The sequence below is a fragment of the Bufo bufo genome, chromosome 1, assembly GCF_905171765.1.
Source record: "Bufo bufo chromosome 1, aBufBuf1.1, whole genome shotgun sequence".
NCBI lineage: Eukaryota > Metazoa > Chordata > Amphibia > Anura > Bufonidae > Bufo > Bufo bufo.
Window position 1 is genome coordinate 215,045,703 of NC_053389.1, and position 16,483 is coordinate 215,062,185.

The following is a 16,483-nucleotide window of genomic DNA, read 5'->3' on the forward strand; positions in this document are numbered from 1 at the left end:
GGTATTTTCTTATATAGGGATACATTTCATTTTCAAAGTGGTTGTCTGCTTTCTTTTCAGAAACAGCACCACCCTGGTACATGGGCTGTGTCTGGTATTGCAACCTGATTCGATTGATTAAAATTAATTTAAATGTTTTTATCTTTTTGTTACAGATGCACATGCAATGTTACATGAATGGCATCAAAACATGTTTTGTAGTGAGGCTCAGTGTAAGTGAATGGTTACTGAGTTCGGGCTTATGTCAGGACTATATAAACACATTCCCTGCCATCTGACCACTGCAGAGATATCAGAGGAGCTTTGTTTAGATTCACTGATCAGGACATTTTTAAGGGGTCTGCCAGACATTCCATGTTACTGACATAAAATAAATCCTCCTCTTCTGTCACATGAAGGCATTTTGCCCTGTTCTGGTCACAATCACAGAGCTGATAAACCCCCATTAAGGTTGTTTTAATACATAGGTGTTTAGTGGCGTTTTTCTGCACTCTTGCTCTTTTTTTGCATCTCTTTGCCATGGTTTTTTACGATAATAACTTCAGATCCAGCTAAATATCTATGGCAAATATAAAACATGGAACACATTTTTTTTGTTACTGGTGTTTTTATTGGATAAGTGGTGTTTTTTGTCTTTTTGCAATTTTTTTTTTTCTAAATGTTGCGGCTCTAGGCCTTTTTATTTCCAGCAATTTTTACATCTCTTTCACTATAGGGGAAAAAGCCAGAAAAAAAAAATGCAGTTTACAAAGCCATTTAAAAAAAGAAACACCACTTAAAAGGCAACAAAAACCACACCAAAAAAACAAGTGCTGTAAAAAAAAAAATGCATGAGTATATTCAAATTCATGTTGATAAGGTGCAGAGCTCAGCTATAATTTGTACCATTTTATGTCCTTACTTATAATAAATTTGTCAGAAACTTGCTGGTTCTCATTTAACTACAACCACTTTTCTTGCCAGTTTCAAAAAAGTGGAGGCAGGGGAGAAAATATCAAAACTGTAGCACCAATCTGTTTTTAACACCAAAATAACAGGTGCAGAGCTGTCAATAAATTCCCCTTGATAGTTATTTAGGCCTGTAAAAAAATCCCATGAATTCAATGCACTTTTTACAAGTGTTTTTTTAAATGTATATATTCTTTTACATCCTTTTTTTTTTTTTTCAAACACATGAAAAGAACTAGAGCATACTGGATTTTTGTGGAAAATATTTTTGTGGAAACAAGAAGTTAAAAAATAGTGTTAGGAAAAACTCCATGTGGCATATTGCTAAAAAAAAAACACTGTACGTGAAACCTTTCCAAAGTGTTTTTGTTGCACTTTCATGCCATTTCCATTGGTGTTTTACACAGTTTTTTTTAGGTAAAAATTTTGCTTTAAAGTTTATGTTCAAATATTGAAAAGTCTAACTACAGAGCATTTTAGTTTGTGGCCAAAACACAGCATGCTCCATACCGACCAACCTTGCAGTTAGTAAATAGGCCCTCCCTGGGAATAAACAGCGTGGGACCACGTATTTATGTACAGTACCTATATAAATCACACCCATGTTGGCCAGGGGCAGCCCAAATTTGCAGGGTCTGTCTCTGACAATTAGGGACAGTACCTGCAAATTTGGGATTGTTGTCAACTATGCATACTCTTGTTATGGCATTTTTTTTTTGTACAGTTTTTTCCCCATAGGCTTCTCGAACTGAAGAAATCATATGCAAAAGGTCACAGAATAAAAGAAATGGCACCAAAAACACATTCATAATACTTTTTTGGCAGGTGTTGAAAAACAATAAAAACACTGCATAAAGAAAGGATTCAGAATGAATTTTATACATTTTTAATTTTGGGTGAAATTAGATCAATGAGCTAATAATTTGAAGTTCCCCTTTTTTTTTCTACCATTTTCATGATATATACACATTATTTTGTCTGGACCCAAATGCACAATCCACCTAAAAAAGTATATGAAGTAAAAAAAAATATGAGCAAAGAACTGTTTTCTTAATTTCAGAGGTGAACAGTTTAGTTGGTGGAATTTCTGCCATTAAATCTTTATCTACAAAAACAAAACGACTGGTCACTGATAAGGCTGTCAAAATGTCAGCGGGCAGACAATCCCCAGGTTGCTTCACTTCCACAATGATAACGTTCTTGACAATTGCTTATTTACCAGAGCTCCTGACTAGAACAATTCTTAAACATCTGGCAGTCTCCTATCACAGCCTATCACAGCCATTTTGAACTTAACCAAATGCTTAAGAAAATTAGAAGATGTCTTGCTGAGTCAGAATCTGTCTATGAGGCCTCTGAGCCCTCCAGTAGACTTCAGCAGGATTTAATAAGGCAATCCTCAGCATGAAGGACAATTTGACAGAGAAAGGGTTACAAAGAGGTCTCTGGCCTCCTGATCTGTGATTCAATAAACAGGATGGTACCAAATCATTAAGCTGGGGTAGGGGCGGGGGAGGGAGGGGGACATCCTTACATTCTTTTTAAGAAACAGTAACTATTCATTGCCCCCTCCCTCTTTCTGCTGCCTCCAGCACTGCTCTCATCTTCCCTCCCCAGTTCACCTCCCCCAGACTGCTCTTCTACAAAACTGGCCTCAAGTAGGCAAGCCATGATCCAAAAGTAATGGTTCCCATGACAACCCTGTTTACAAAGGGGATGCAGAGATAATGGCCTAGCCTTTTTAAATCACTGGAGCCAAATGTTGTTCCTCCCTCAGCCCCCTTACACAGCTGACATGCTAATGAAAAATGGACGAAGAGTGAGGCAGAAAGATCTAGGCACACACAAAATCAAAGGCCTGAGCTGGATAATGAAGGAAGGGGCTATTAATATGTGTTGACGATGACACTAGATTCAATTATACTCCATTTCTTCATGCATTCCAGCTGAGATCTTGGCCAAGTGGGTATCAAAGACAATATTATCCTATAAGTCAAGGCTCAAGATTTCACTTCTACTTTTTGGGGTCAACTCTTTTTGTCAGTGATTATAGCTGTGTCTGTGAGGTATGTCAACAGGCTAGTGGCACATATAAAGTGCAATACAGTGCGTATATATATATATATGCACACCAATCAGCCATAACCCTAAAAACACCCCCCATTGTGTTGCTAAAACGGCTCTGACTCTTCATGGTATGGACTCAAGACCTCTGAAGGTATCCTGCAATATCTGGTGCCAAAATATTTCAGGCCCATTCAAACTATGTAATGTGGTTACCTGTTTCCACCAGTGCCGTAGACTTTGAATGGAGTGGCAGGGCGCCATTCCATTCAATCACTTCCTAGCCACAGTCTTAACAGCTGGCTGTAACTTGGATCTCTTATTCTGGCAACTGGGAGTAAGTCATATCAATTTATTCATTTAGCAAATACTGTTCACCTGAGAACATGTCATGATATTGTGCCACATTACAGACTTAGGGCTCATTCAGACGGCCGTATGCTGTCCGCAAAAATGTGTATCCATTTTTTTGCGGATTAGCTGCTGTTCCATTCACTTCTATGGGGCCCTTTTCTTCTGCTCTACGGCTCAGCAAAACAAATGAAACATGTCCTATACTTGTCAGTAAAAATCAGGACGTGGCCCCATTAAAGTGTACGGGGTCAGCAAAAAAACGGAATGCAATCCGTTTTTTTGCGGACATGCTGAACTGTCTCCAAAAAAACGTATCCGCATTTTTGCGGACAACATACGGCCGTCTGAATGAGCCCTAAGGGTACTTTCACACTTGCGTTGTTGGATTCCGGCAGGCAGGTCCGTCGCGGGCAATCTGTATGCAAACGGATACCATTTGTAGACGGATCTGGATCCGTCTCACAAATGCATTGCAATACTGGATCCGTCTCTTCGGTTGTCATCCGGGAAAACGGATCTGGTATTTATCTTTTTCACATTTTTAAAGGTCTGCGCATTTCAATTTCAATGGAAATAATGCCGGATACGGCATTCCGGCAAGTGTCCCGGAATTTTGGACGGAGAAAATACTGCAGCATGCGGCAGTATTTTCTCCATCCAAAAACCGTACAGTGACTGAACTGAAGACATCCTGATGCATCCTGAACGGATTGCTCTCCATTCAGAATGCATTAGGATAAAACTGATCTGTTTTTTTCCAGTATTGAGCCCCTAGGACGGAACTCAATACCGGAAAAGTTTAACGCAAGTGTGAAAGTACCCTAAGCTCTGTAGCTAGCTGTGTCTCTCCACCTATGTAGATCTTCATCTGTACATAAATGAAGATTATACCCAAATATAGGGCTTCTAGTCTACCTTCTATTAATTCTCCCTGTTCTAGGAGTGATATGTCAAACTGGCATGACCTCCAGGGAACCAGTGGAATTGTCATGCAGCAGAATGGAAAAGCTTGCCAGTAATGCAGTCTTATGTGTTCAGAATGAATCACCACAGGAGTTTTGGAAACATGAGTGACAACTGTAAAAATTTAAAAACTTTCTACAGAAACGATTTACAGCATTTTTAGTAGCGTTTTTTTTTTTTTGCGCAACTACTTTTTCCTGAAATGCCAAAAAAGAAAAATGCATCTCCAACATGCTGCATCACAAAAAGAAAAAAGCCAGAGACCCCAAATATCAACTAATTATCAAAAACACCACTAGAGATAAAAGAAAAAGCTTGTGTCTTGCGTTTCATATTTCCCATAGACTTTCAGCTAACATCTGCAGCTGGATGTTTTTTTACCAAAAACCGCTCAGAAGCAAAAAAAATAAGTCACTAAAGCCGCAAAAGTGTCATTAAAAAACCTATGCGTGAACCCACTTGTCTGGAACTTGTGATCTTGCCCACGGTCACACAACCTTCCCGGAAACAGATGTAACAATGAGTTTGTAGGTACTGGAAGTATTCTGATCTCTTCCTAATGACATTGTAGAGAAGACAGCTGGACTATGTATTCAGATCACAGCACATCTCCGTGCACAGGATTCTTGTACGAGGGGTGACCTGGAGGTCACTGTTCAGCTGCACAGCTCCACATCCAAAATGTTGGTGATGAACATCCAAGCCAAGACTACATATCTCTAATGGATTGTTAGCACCGCCATAAGAATGATGTTTATGATGTGCGCTGGAGACATCACACATAGCAATGGAGGCGCTCATTTTTAAACCTCCTATGAAAAACATAGAATCTGACAGGTTGCAACGTCTACCTCCATCTAGATGATCTCTTAGGCAGACTAAAGAGGTTACAGAGGCCTAATTACAGCTAAGAGAACTAGACAACACCAATTAGGACACATTTTTTTATATATACTAAACGATCCAAGTCATGTTCTACCCTGTCTATTACCATGTAAACCATCATTTGTTTTTAAGGACCTATTCCAGATACCACCAGGTCTACAGATGTCATATTCTCCTGTGCAAGCAGGACCTAAATGTCTAATCATTTCAAGATATCATTGAATACAATCCCAGGAATACAGTGAAGATTGCCACAAGAACAACAGTAGGAGAAAAAGAGAGAGTGAGAGGGGGCAGCAGTGTAACAACATTTCAGTCAGGATTTTCAGAAAGCTGGGTAATAAACTCCTACGGGCACCAGAATAGTTGCCAATACAATGTTATCTGGCTTCTTCTCTGCTAAAACAAAAAGGGGGGACTAGGAAAGCTACAATTAAAGGGGCTGTCTTACTTCAGCAAATAGCATTTATTATGTAGCGGAAGTTAAAACAATGCACTTACTAATGTATTGTGATTGTCCATATTGTTTCCTTTGCTGGCTGGATTCATTTTTCCATCACATTATACACTGCTCATTTCCATGGTTATGACCACCCTACAATCCATCAGTGGTGGTCGTGCTTGCACACTATAGGAAAAAGCACTAGCCTATGTGCACTTTTTCGCATAGTGTGCAAGCACGGCCACCAGTGTTGGTTTGTAGGGTGGTCGTAACCATGGAAACGAGCAGTGTATAATGTGATGGAAAAATAAATCCAGCCAGCAAAGGAAGCAATACGGATAATCACAGTACATTAGTAAGTGCCTTGTATTAACTTCCGCTACATAATAAATACTGTTTGCTGAAGTGAGACAACCCCTTTAACCTATTAGATCGCAATTGAAGATATTTATTAACCAGCTAGACACAGAGGGTATAATAACCTTTTAAGCAACTGCCAATAATTATGAAAGCCACTCGACACTATGGATTTGATTCTAAGCCCACTAGGCACCCGAGCTAGAAACAGACAGCACCAAAAATAAAAATGACGAACTACACAACTCAATGTTAACTCACTAGATGACAGTGGTATAAAGGCAGGTCATCGAGGGTGTTATTTTTCTAAGTAGGTGCTAGTGATACTATTATTACTCCTCTAGACCTCAGGGATATTATATCCCACCAGAAACCAACCGCTAACTTATTAATGGCCAGCATTATTCATGAATTAGATACAGTGGATTCATTGAGATGTTAGAGTTGGTTCAGGATAAGGATTCATAGATTTTGCCGTTTTGAACAACTAATGAGGATTCAGTTTTAACCAATTCGCTCAACTAACCATCCCAAGCCAGCATCTCATCTACAGACCGTTCTTGCAGGATGACTGTCCCTCATGAGTGCAGATCAGAGAGAAGTGACTTATTTGGGTAAGAAGCCTTTGTCTGGGACCCAGGAGGTACTATTTCTTCTTGTGTAGAGTGCCTAGTAGTGTAAGGAGTCTTATATACTATGCAATGTTCTCCTGGGAAAAAGGCATGCAAATTAGCTTTCTTTCCGAAGAAGAAAAGAAAGCTGTGCTTTATTTTTTTTGGAACGAGAGCTAATTTGCTTTTTCTGAGAAGAGCATTGCATGGCCTATAAGACTCCTTGTGGCTACTAGGTGCTCTCCACAAGGAGCAATAGTACCCCCAGATAAAAGCTATATGAAATGGGAGATATACTGAGGTACCGCATGTGTCCGTAGATCTATATGGGTGCTGTATTACAGACAATAATAATCTGTAACATATAGCTATATGTATCATATACCATGTATCGTGTACATATAGATTTCCACTTAAAGGGGTTTTCTGGGAGTTCAATATTGATTACCTGTCCTCAGCATATGTCATCAATATCTGATTATTGGGATTCTGAGTCACTGGAGCGCCTTGGCCTCTTCGAACAGCTGAACGGTCAGGGTGCTGGTTGTTGGACCCCCACCACTCAAATATTGATGATCTATCCTGAGGACAGGTCATCAATATAGAACTCCCGTAAAAAAAAAACTTTAACATAACATTATAGAAGGCATAGAGTATGACAACAATTCTATTTGGAAAAGGAAAGAGGAAGTCGTGAATACTAGGTTTACATTGTTACTGTCCTCTAGAACGGATTCATTGCCAGGTCCCCTACTTCACTCCTTCCTGTGCTGATGTGATGTCAATGCTCTTGTTCTTTTTTAAAGGAATTTGGAGGAGCAAAATCCCATTGTTCTCTATTCTATAAGCACATTTCCTGATACAATAAACACTATATAGGGACAAGAGGCGTATTATAAACATAGGAATCTATGGTGAAATAAGGACATAGAATATCATACGATCAGCTCCTATAGAAATGACTAGGCCATGTCATTAAAAGAGGTCTGCAGAGAACTATAAGTATAGGCTTTGGCAGGAAGACCAACATTCTTCTGGGAGTAACCTCCTGACCTTCAGGAATAATACCATAAATGCCAATGCATCACAACTTCTCCTTTGAAGTCTATATCTGGTACCAGAAGTTTACATAAAACAATATGAAGCTTAAAGGCCAATGTATCTAATGATTGATATGGCAATAAGAGATAACCTACCAATCCTAATTGCATCTCTTTGCCCTTAGTTCAGTGGCAGTCTGGGCTGAAGTCCTATGTAATCTGTGACTTTTAGTTTAGGAACTAATGTCATCAATATATTCAAAAACATTGAAGCTGGCAGGGTGTGAATCCCTAGAAATTAGTCTGTCTCAAATGAAATCTGTTCTGCTCAAACCTGGATTGGAACCAAGGGTGGAACAAGAATAGCAGGGCCCAAGAAGTTCTGATTCTGGTTCTCATGGTTCCTTAAGTTTAGAATGATAGTTGTCAGATGGACAATTATTTGTTCGTCTCCAGTTGTACATTTTTTCACCAGTCCCTTTGTATCATTTTTTATATATATATATATATATATATATATATATATATATATACACACAATACAGACCAAAAGTTTGGACACACCTTCTCATTCAAAGAGTTTTCTTTATTTTCATGACTATGAAGGCATCAAAACTATGAATTAACACATGTGGAATTATATGCATAACAAACAAGTGTGAAACAACTGAAAATATGTCATATTCTAGGTTTTTCAAAGTAGCCACCTTTTGCTTTGATTACTGCTTTGCACACTCTTGGCATTCTCTTGATGAGCTTCAAGAGGTAGTCCCCTGAAATGGTCTTCCAACAGTCTTGAAGGAGTTCCCAGAGATGCTTAGCACTTGTTGGCCCTTTTGCCTTCACTCTGCGGTCCAGCTCACCCCAAACCATCTCGATTGGGTTCAGGTCCGGTGACTGTGGAGGCCAGGTCATCTGGCGCAGCACCCCATCTTTCTCCTTCATGGTCAAATAGCCCTTACTTTCAAAGTTTTCCCAATTTTTCGGCTGACTGACTGACCTTAATTTCTTAAAGTAATGATGGCAACTCGTTTTTCTTTACTTAGCTGCTTTTTTCTTGCCATAATACAAATTCTAACAGTCTATTCAGTAGGACTATCAGCTGTGTATCCACCTGACTTCTCCTCAACGCAACTGATGGTCCCAACCCCATTTATAAGGCAAGAAATCCTACTTATTAAACCTGACAGGGCACACCTGTTAAGTGAAAACCATTTCAGGGGTCTACCTCTTGAAGCTCATCAAGAGAATGCAAGAGTGTGCAAAGCAGTAATCAAAGCAAAAGGTGGCTACTTTGAAGAACCTAGAATATGACATATTTTCAGTTGTTTCACACTTGTTTGTTATGTATATAATTCAACATGTGTTAATTCATAGTTTTGATGCCTTCAGTGTGAATGTACAATTTTCATAGTCATGAAAATAAAGAAAACTCTTTGAATGAGAAGGTGTGTCCAAACTTTTGGTCTGTACTGTATATATTTAGTGTGTGTGCAATCTAGCTCTCCTCTAGAAGGAATAAAACTGTCTCTCTAAGGCCACCTATTAGAGGTGTCCAACCGATTAAAGACACATATAACAATACTAGGGTAGGGATTTTAGCCAAGCAAGTCTGCACCAAAAGGAAGACACCCATCTACCTGGACTTACAGTATAATTACCTGTAGTGGCTATAGTAAGACTGTTGTCTCCCACAATGGCTGACAGTGACTCCCTACAACAGCTGGTGGTCTCCACAAGGAAAAACAATAACCCCCAAGAGCTTATTCATGTAAGGAAACAGTAGTAAAAAACATAATAATTCTGCCCCATTGTTCTAACATTGGCCTGAATTTATCCAGGATAAAATTAGACCAGACATGCACAAACGTCATCAAATTTATCACAATGGTGCATGCCCTTTAGAAGGGGAGCCAGTCAGTGCAGCAGTTCTTGTCTATAGCTATTTGGATGAGGGGGAGTCTCAAGATTTGGACAATCCTCTATAACATCCGAATGTCCTAATAGGACATATGGAAAAGCTTTGTCTTGTTGGGACCCCCCTCCTTATTTTTCCTTAGGCAACCTATTACATCACACAATCATACATTACTAATGTTGGCCAAAGTATGAACTATGACCACATCCATATCTGTCATTACCTATGAATTGGAATAACTGGATTAGAAATATCTTCCCAGCTACAGTACAGACCAAAAGTTTGGACACACCTTCTCATTCAAAAAGTTTTCTTTATTTTGATGACTATGAAAATTGTAGATTCACACTGAAGGCATCAAAACTATGAATTAACACATGTGGAATTATATACATAACAAACAAGTGTGAAACAACTGAAAATATGTCATATTCTAGGTTCTTCAAAGTAGCCACCTTTTGCTTTGATTACTGCTTTGCACACTCTTGGCATTCTCTTGATGAGCTTCAAGAGGTAGTCACCTGAAATGGTTTTCACTTCACAGGTGTGCCCTGTCAGGTTTAATAAGTGGGATTTCTTGCCTTATAAATGGGGTTGGGACCATCAGTGGCGTTGAGGAGAAGTCAGGTGGATACACAGCTGATAGTCCTACTGAATAGACTGTTAGAATTTGTATTATGGCAAGAAAAAAGCGGCTAAGTAAAGAAAAACGAGTGGCCATCATTACTTTAAGAAATGAAGGTCAGTCAGTCAGACGAAAAATTGGGAAAACTTTGAAAGTAAGGGCTATTTGACCATGAAGGAGAGTGATGGGGTGCTGCGCCAGATGATCTGGCCTCCACAGTCACCGGACCTGAACCCAATCGAGATGGTTTGGTGGTGAGCTGGACCGCAGAGTGAAGGCAAAAGGGCCAACAAGTGCTAAGCATCTCTGGGAACTCCTTCAAGACTGTTGGAAGACCATTTCAGGGGACTACCTCTTGAAGCTCATCAAGAGAATGCCAAGAGTGTGCAAAGCAGTAATCAAAGCAAAAGGTGGCTACTTTGAAGAACCTAGAATATGACATATTTTCAGTTGTTTCACACTTGTTTGTTATGTATATAATTCCACATGTGTTAATTCATAGTTTTGATGCCTTCATAGTCATGAAAATAAAGAAAACTCTTTGAATGAGAAGGTGTGTCCAAACTTTTGGTCTGTACTGTATATAGGGATGTCCCGATACCGATACCAGTATCGGTATCGGGACCGATACCGGGCATTTGCACGAGTACATGTACTCGTGCAAATGTCCCCGATACCACTGCCGATACCTGTGCGCCGCTTCTGTGTCTGTCCGCGGCCTGCCCCTGCACCTCGCACAGCTGACAGCTTCAGAGGCAGCAGCAGGCAGTGTAATCGGAGCCTACAGTGGAAGCTAGCTCCGCCCCGCCCCTCCCCGCCCTCCAACCAATCAGAGGCAACCAGCACTGACTCACAGTGCAGGGACTCAGAATCGTCTGACAGTTTATTAGTTAAAAGAATCGAATGAGTCAGAGACAGTGTCACCGAGTCCCTGCCAGGCTTCCTGCTCTGCGGCTCCCTGTAAGTCCGTCCGGGGGGAAAGGGGGGGGGGGGCATTATTAGCATAGCATGTAGTGGAGCTGTGTGTGTACAGGGTGCATGTAGCAGAGCAGGAAGCCTGGCAGGGACTCGGTGACCGTCTCTGACTCATTCGATTCTTTTAACTAATAAACTCTCAGACGATTCTCTGAGTCCCTGCCAGGGCCGTCTTTACCAAGGGGCAAAAGGGGCAGCTGCCCCGGGCCCAGTTGCTCCTGGGGGGCCCAAGGCAGCTGCCTCTTGAGCCCTGCTAGCCACTGCCCGGGTGTCAGGCTGTCAGCTCTACCAGGATTCCAGGCATCATGATCGTACTGTGTTAAAGTTGTGATTTAGGACCTTAATGACATCATCACCATGTGACCAGTAACCTAGCAATTACTGGTCACATGGCTATGAGGTCATCACAGGTCCTGTGGAGTGTTGCAGAAGTTAACTGTGGAGCTTTTTTGTGTGAAGATTACATCAGAAAAAGGTGACAGGGGCTGTTATGTTAATATACTGTAAACTACTGTATAGTGAGGTGCTGTATAGTGTGGGGGGCTGTATACTGTGGGGGCCTGTATACTGTGTGGGACTGTATACTATGTGGGACTGTATACTATGTGGGGGCCTGTATACTGTGTGGTGGGCTGTATACTGTGTGGTGGGCTGTATACTGTGTGGGGGGCCTGTATACTGTGTGGGGGCCTGTATACTGTGTAGGGGCCTGTATACTGTGTGGGGGCCTGTATACTGTGGGGGGGCTGTATACTGTGGGGGGGGGCTGTATACTGTGGGGGCCTGTATACTGTGTGGGGGCCTGTATACTGTGTGGTGGGCTGTATACTGTGTGGTGGGCCTGTATACTGTGTGGGGGCCTGTATACTGTGTGGGGGCCTGTATACTGTGGGGGGGGGGGGCTGTCTACTGTGGGGGGTCTGTATACTGTGGGGGGGGGCTGTATACTGTGGGGGGGCTGTTTACTGGGGGGGGGGCTGTATACTGTGGGGGGGCTGTATACTGTGGGGGGGGGCTGTATACTGTGGGGGGGGCTGTATACTGTGGGGGCCTGTATACTGTGGGGGGCTATATAGTGTGGGGGGGCCTGTATAGTGTGGGGGGGCTATACTGCTGTACTGTATACTGTGGGGGTCTGTATAATGTATACTGAGGGTGCGGTATAGTGTGGAGTACTATACTGCTGTACTGTATAGTGTGGGGGGCTGTATTGTGTATTGTTTGGGGTGCTGTATACTGTGAGGTGTTGTATACTGTGGGGTGCTGTATACTGTGGGCTGCTATACTGCTCTACTATATACTGTGGGGTACTGTATAGTGTGGGGTGCTAAACTGCATACTGTGTGGTGCTGTATACTATAGGGTGCTATATTGTATACTGTGTGGTGCTGTATACTATAGGGTGCTATACTGCATACTGTAGGGTGCTGGGGTGCACTGTAACACTAGGGTGAGCCGAGCCCTGGTCTCCTTCCTGCAGAGCGGTGCCCATTTCCAGCCTGAGCCCAGCTGCCCAGAGCACTGATCCTGTGCCGCTGGAGTCTTCAGAACTGGAAGTATTTACAGTCATTCACTGGACTCTACCAGGTGTGTGGATTTTTTGTGTGTGTGTTGTGGTGGAGGGCGTGATTGCCTGCTAAGGTGTGGGAAAGCGGGATCCAGGGGGCCCAAGTAAATTTTTGCCCAGGGTCCAATCAATATTAAAGACGGCCCTGGTCCCTGCAATAACTATACATTGTAATTACATCAGTCTGCTCCACTGCATTCACTGCAGCAGAGCTGTGTTTGCCAGGAGCGAGTCCCTCTAAAGGTGTTGTGTCTGTCTTCTATGGCCCTGGTCCTTCCCTTCCTGCCTGCAAGCTGCACATTGATCTCTAAAAGCAGGCATTAGGGCAAGAAGAAATATACATTACTGTATGATGGCCACAAGACTATTATACTGAGGAGGGGGGGCTTCAAAAATTGTTGTCCTGACTCCTTACAGTAGCATCTCCTTGTGGCCGTCCCATACAGTATAACGTCTCCTTGTGGCCGTCCCATACAGTGTAAAGTCACCTTGTGGCTGCCCCCATACAGTGTAACGTCTCCTTGTGGCCGCCCCATACAGTATAACGTCTCCTTGTGGCTGCCCCCATACAGTATATAACGTCTCCTTGTGGCCGTCCCATACAGTGTAAAGTCACCTTGTGGCCGTCCCATACAGTGTAACGTCTCCTTGTGGCCGCCCCATACAGTATAACGTCTCCTTGTGGCTGCCCCCATACAGTATAACGTCTCCTTGTGGCTGCCCCCATACAGTATAACGTCTCCTTGTGGCCGTCCCATACAGTGTAAAGTCACCTTGTGGCTGCCCCCATACAGTGTAACGTCTCCTTGTGGCCGTCCCATACAGTGTAACGTCTCCTTGTGGTCGCCCCATACAGTATAACGTCTCCTTGTGGCTGCCCCCATACAGTATATAACGTCTCCTTGTGGCCGTCCCATACAGTGTAAAGTCACCTTGTGGCCGCCCCCATACAGTATAACGTCTCCTTGTGGCCGCCCCATACAGTATAACGTCTCCTTGTGGCCGTCCCATACAGTGTAACGTCTCCTTGTGGCCGTCCCATACAGTGTAACGTCTCCTTGTGGCCGTCCCATACAGTATAACCTCTCCTTGTGGCTGGCCCCATACAGTATAACGTCTCCTTGTGGCTGCCCGGCTGCCCCATACAGTGTAACGTCTCCTTGTGGCTGCCCGGCTGCCCCATACAGTGTAACGTCTCCTTGTAGCTGCCCCCATACAGTATAACGTCTCCTTGTTGTTGCCCCCATACAGTATAATGTCTCCTTGCGGCTGGCTCCATACAGTATAACGTCTCCTTGTGGCTGCCCCCATACAGTATAACATCTCCTTGTGGCTACCCCCCATACAGTAGAACGTCTCCTTGTGGCTGCCCCATACAGTATAACGTCTCCTTGTAGCTGCCCCATACAGTATAACGTCTCCTTGTGGCTGCCCCCCATACAGTATAACGTCTCCTTGTGGCTGCCCCCCATACAGTATAACGTCTCCTTGTAGCTGCCCCATACAGTATAACGTCTCCTTGTGGCTGCCCCCCATACAGTATAACGTCTCCTTGTAGCTGCCCCCCATACAGTATAACGTCTCCTTGTGGCTGCCCCCATACTGTATAATGTCTCCTTGTGGCTGCCCCCATACAGTATAACGTCTCCTTGTGGCTGCCCCCATACAGTATAATGTCTCCTTGTAGCTGCCCCCCATACAGTATAATGTCTCCTTGTGGCTGCCCCCATACAGTGTAACGTCTCCTTGTGGCTGCCCCCATACAGTATAATGTCTCCTTGTAGCTGCCCCCCATACAGTATAATGTCTCCTTGTGGCTGCCCCCATACAGTGTAACCTCTCCTTGTGGCTGCCCCCATACAGTATAACGTCTCCTTGTGGCTGACCCCATACAGTGTAACGTCTCCTTGTGGCTGCCCCCATACAGTATAACGTCTCCTTGTGGCTGCCCCCATACAGTATAACGTCTCCTTGTGGCTGCCCGGCTGCCCCATACAGTGTAACGTCTCCTTGTGGCTGCCCGGCTGCCCCATACAGTGTAACGTCTCCTTGTAGCTGCCCCCATACAGTATAACGTCTCCTTGTTGTTGCCCCCATACAGTATAATGTCTCCTTGCGGCTGGCTCCATACAGTATAACGTCTCCTTGTGGCTGCCCCCATACAGTATAACGTCTCCTTGTGGCTACCCCCCATACAGTAGAACGTCTCCTTGTGGCTGCCCCCATACAGTAGAACGTCTCCTTGTGGCTGCCCCCATACAGTATAATGTCTCCTTGTAGCTGCCCCCATACAGTATAACGTCTCCTTGTAGCTGCCCCCATACAGTATAACGTCTCCTTGTAGCTGCCCCATACAGTATAACGTCTCCTTGTGGCTGCCCGCCATACAGTATAACGTCTCCTTGTGGCTGCCCCCCATACAGTATAACGTCTCCTTGTAGCTGCCCCATACAGTATAACGTCTCCTTGTGGCTGCCCCCCATACAGTATAACGTCTCCTTGTAGCTGCCCCCCATACAGTATAACGTCTCCTTGTGGCTGCCCCCATACTGTATAATGTCTCCTTGTGGCTGCCCCCATACAGTATAACGTCTCCTTGTGGCTGCCCCCATACAGTATAATGTCTCCTTGTAGCTGCCCCCCATACAGTATAATGTCTCCTTGTGGCTGCCCCCATACAGTGTAACGTCTCCTTGTGGCTGCCCCCATACAGTATAATGTCTCCTTGTAGCTGCCCCCCATACAGTATAATGTCTCCTTGTGGCTGCCCCCATACAGTGTAACCTCTCCTTGTGGCTGCCCCCATACAGTATAACGTCTCCTTGTGGCTGACCCCATACAGTGTAACGTCTCCTTGTGGCTGCCCCCATACAGTATAACGTCTCCTTGTGGCTGCCCCCATACAGTATAACGTCTCCTTGTGGCTGCCCCCATACAGTATAACGTCTCCTTGTGGCTGCCCCCATACAGTATAATGTCTCCTTGTGGCTGCCCCATACAGTATAACGTCTCCTTGTGGCTGCCCCCATACAGTATAATGTCTCCTTGTAGCTGCCCCCCATACAGTATAATGTCTTCTTGTGGCTGCCCCCATACAGTGTAACGTCTCCTTGTGGCTGCCCCCATACAGTATATAACGTCTCCTTGTGGCTGCCCCCATACAGTGTAACGTCTCCTTGTGGCTGCCCCATACAGTATATAACGTCTCCTTGTGGCTGCCTCCCATACAGTATAACGTCTCCTTGTGGCTGCCCCCATACAGTATATAACGTCTCCTTGTGGCTGCCCCCATACAGTATAACGTCTCCTTGTGGCTGCCCCCCATACAGTATAACGTCTCCTTGTGGCTGCCCCCATACAGTATAACGTCTCCTTGTGGCTGCCCCCATACAGTATAATGTCTCCTTGTAGCTGCCCCCATACAGTATAACGTCTCCTTGTGGCTGCCCCCATACAGTATAACGTCTCCTTGTAGCTGCCCCCATACAGTATAACGTCTCCTTGTGGCTGCCCCCATACAGTATAACGTCTCCTTGTGGCTGCCCCATACAGTATAACGTCTCCTTGTGGCTGCCCCCATACAGTATAATGTCTCTTTGTGGCCCCCATACAGTATAATGTCTCTTTGTGGCGCCCATTCAGTGTAATGTCTCCTTGGAATGTTATAGTTCTGTTTTTGGGCCTTTTGGTTGGTCAGTGGTCAGAAAATACATGTGTGTGTATTTTATTGTTAA

At 43.8% G+C, this 16,483-nt stretch overlaps 1 protein-coding gene across 3 annotated transcripts in view; it reads right to left on the reverse strand.

Moving 5' to 3' along the window:
- The window catches only part of LOC121003239 (brain-specific angiogenesis inhibitor 1-associated protein 2-like), a 142,042-nt gene that overhangs the window by 34,076 nt on the left and 91,483 nt on the right, over positions 1-16,483 (reverse strand). The window lies entirely within an intron of this gene.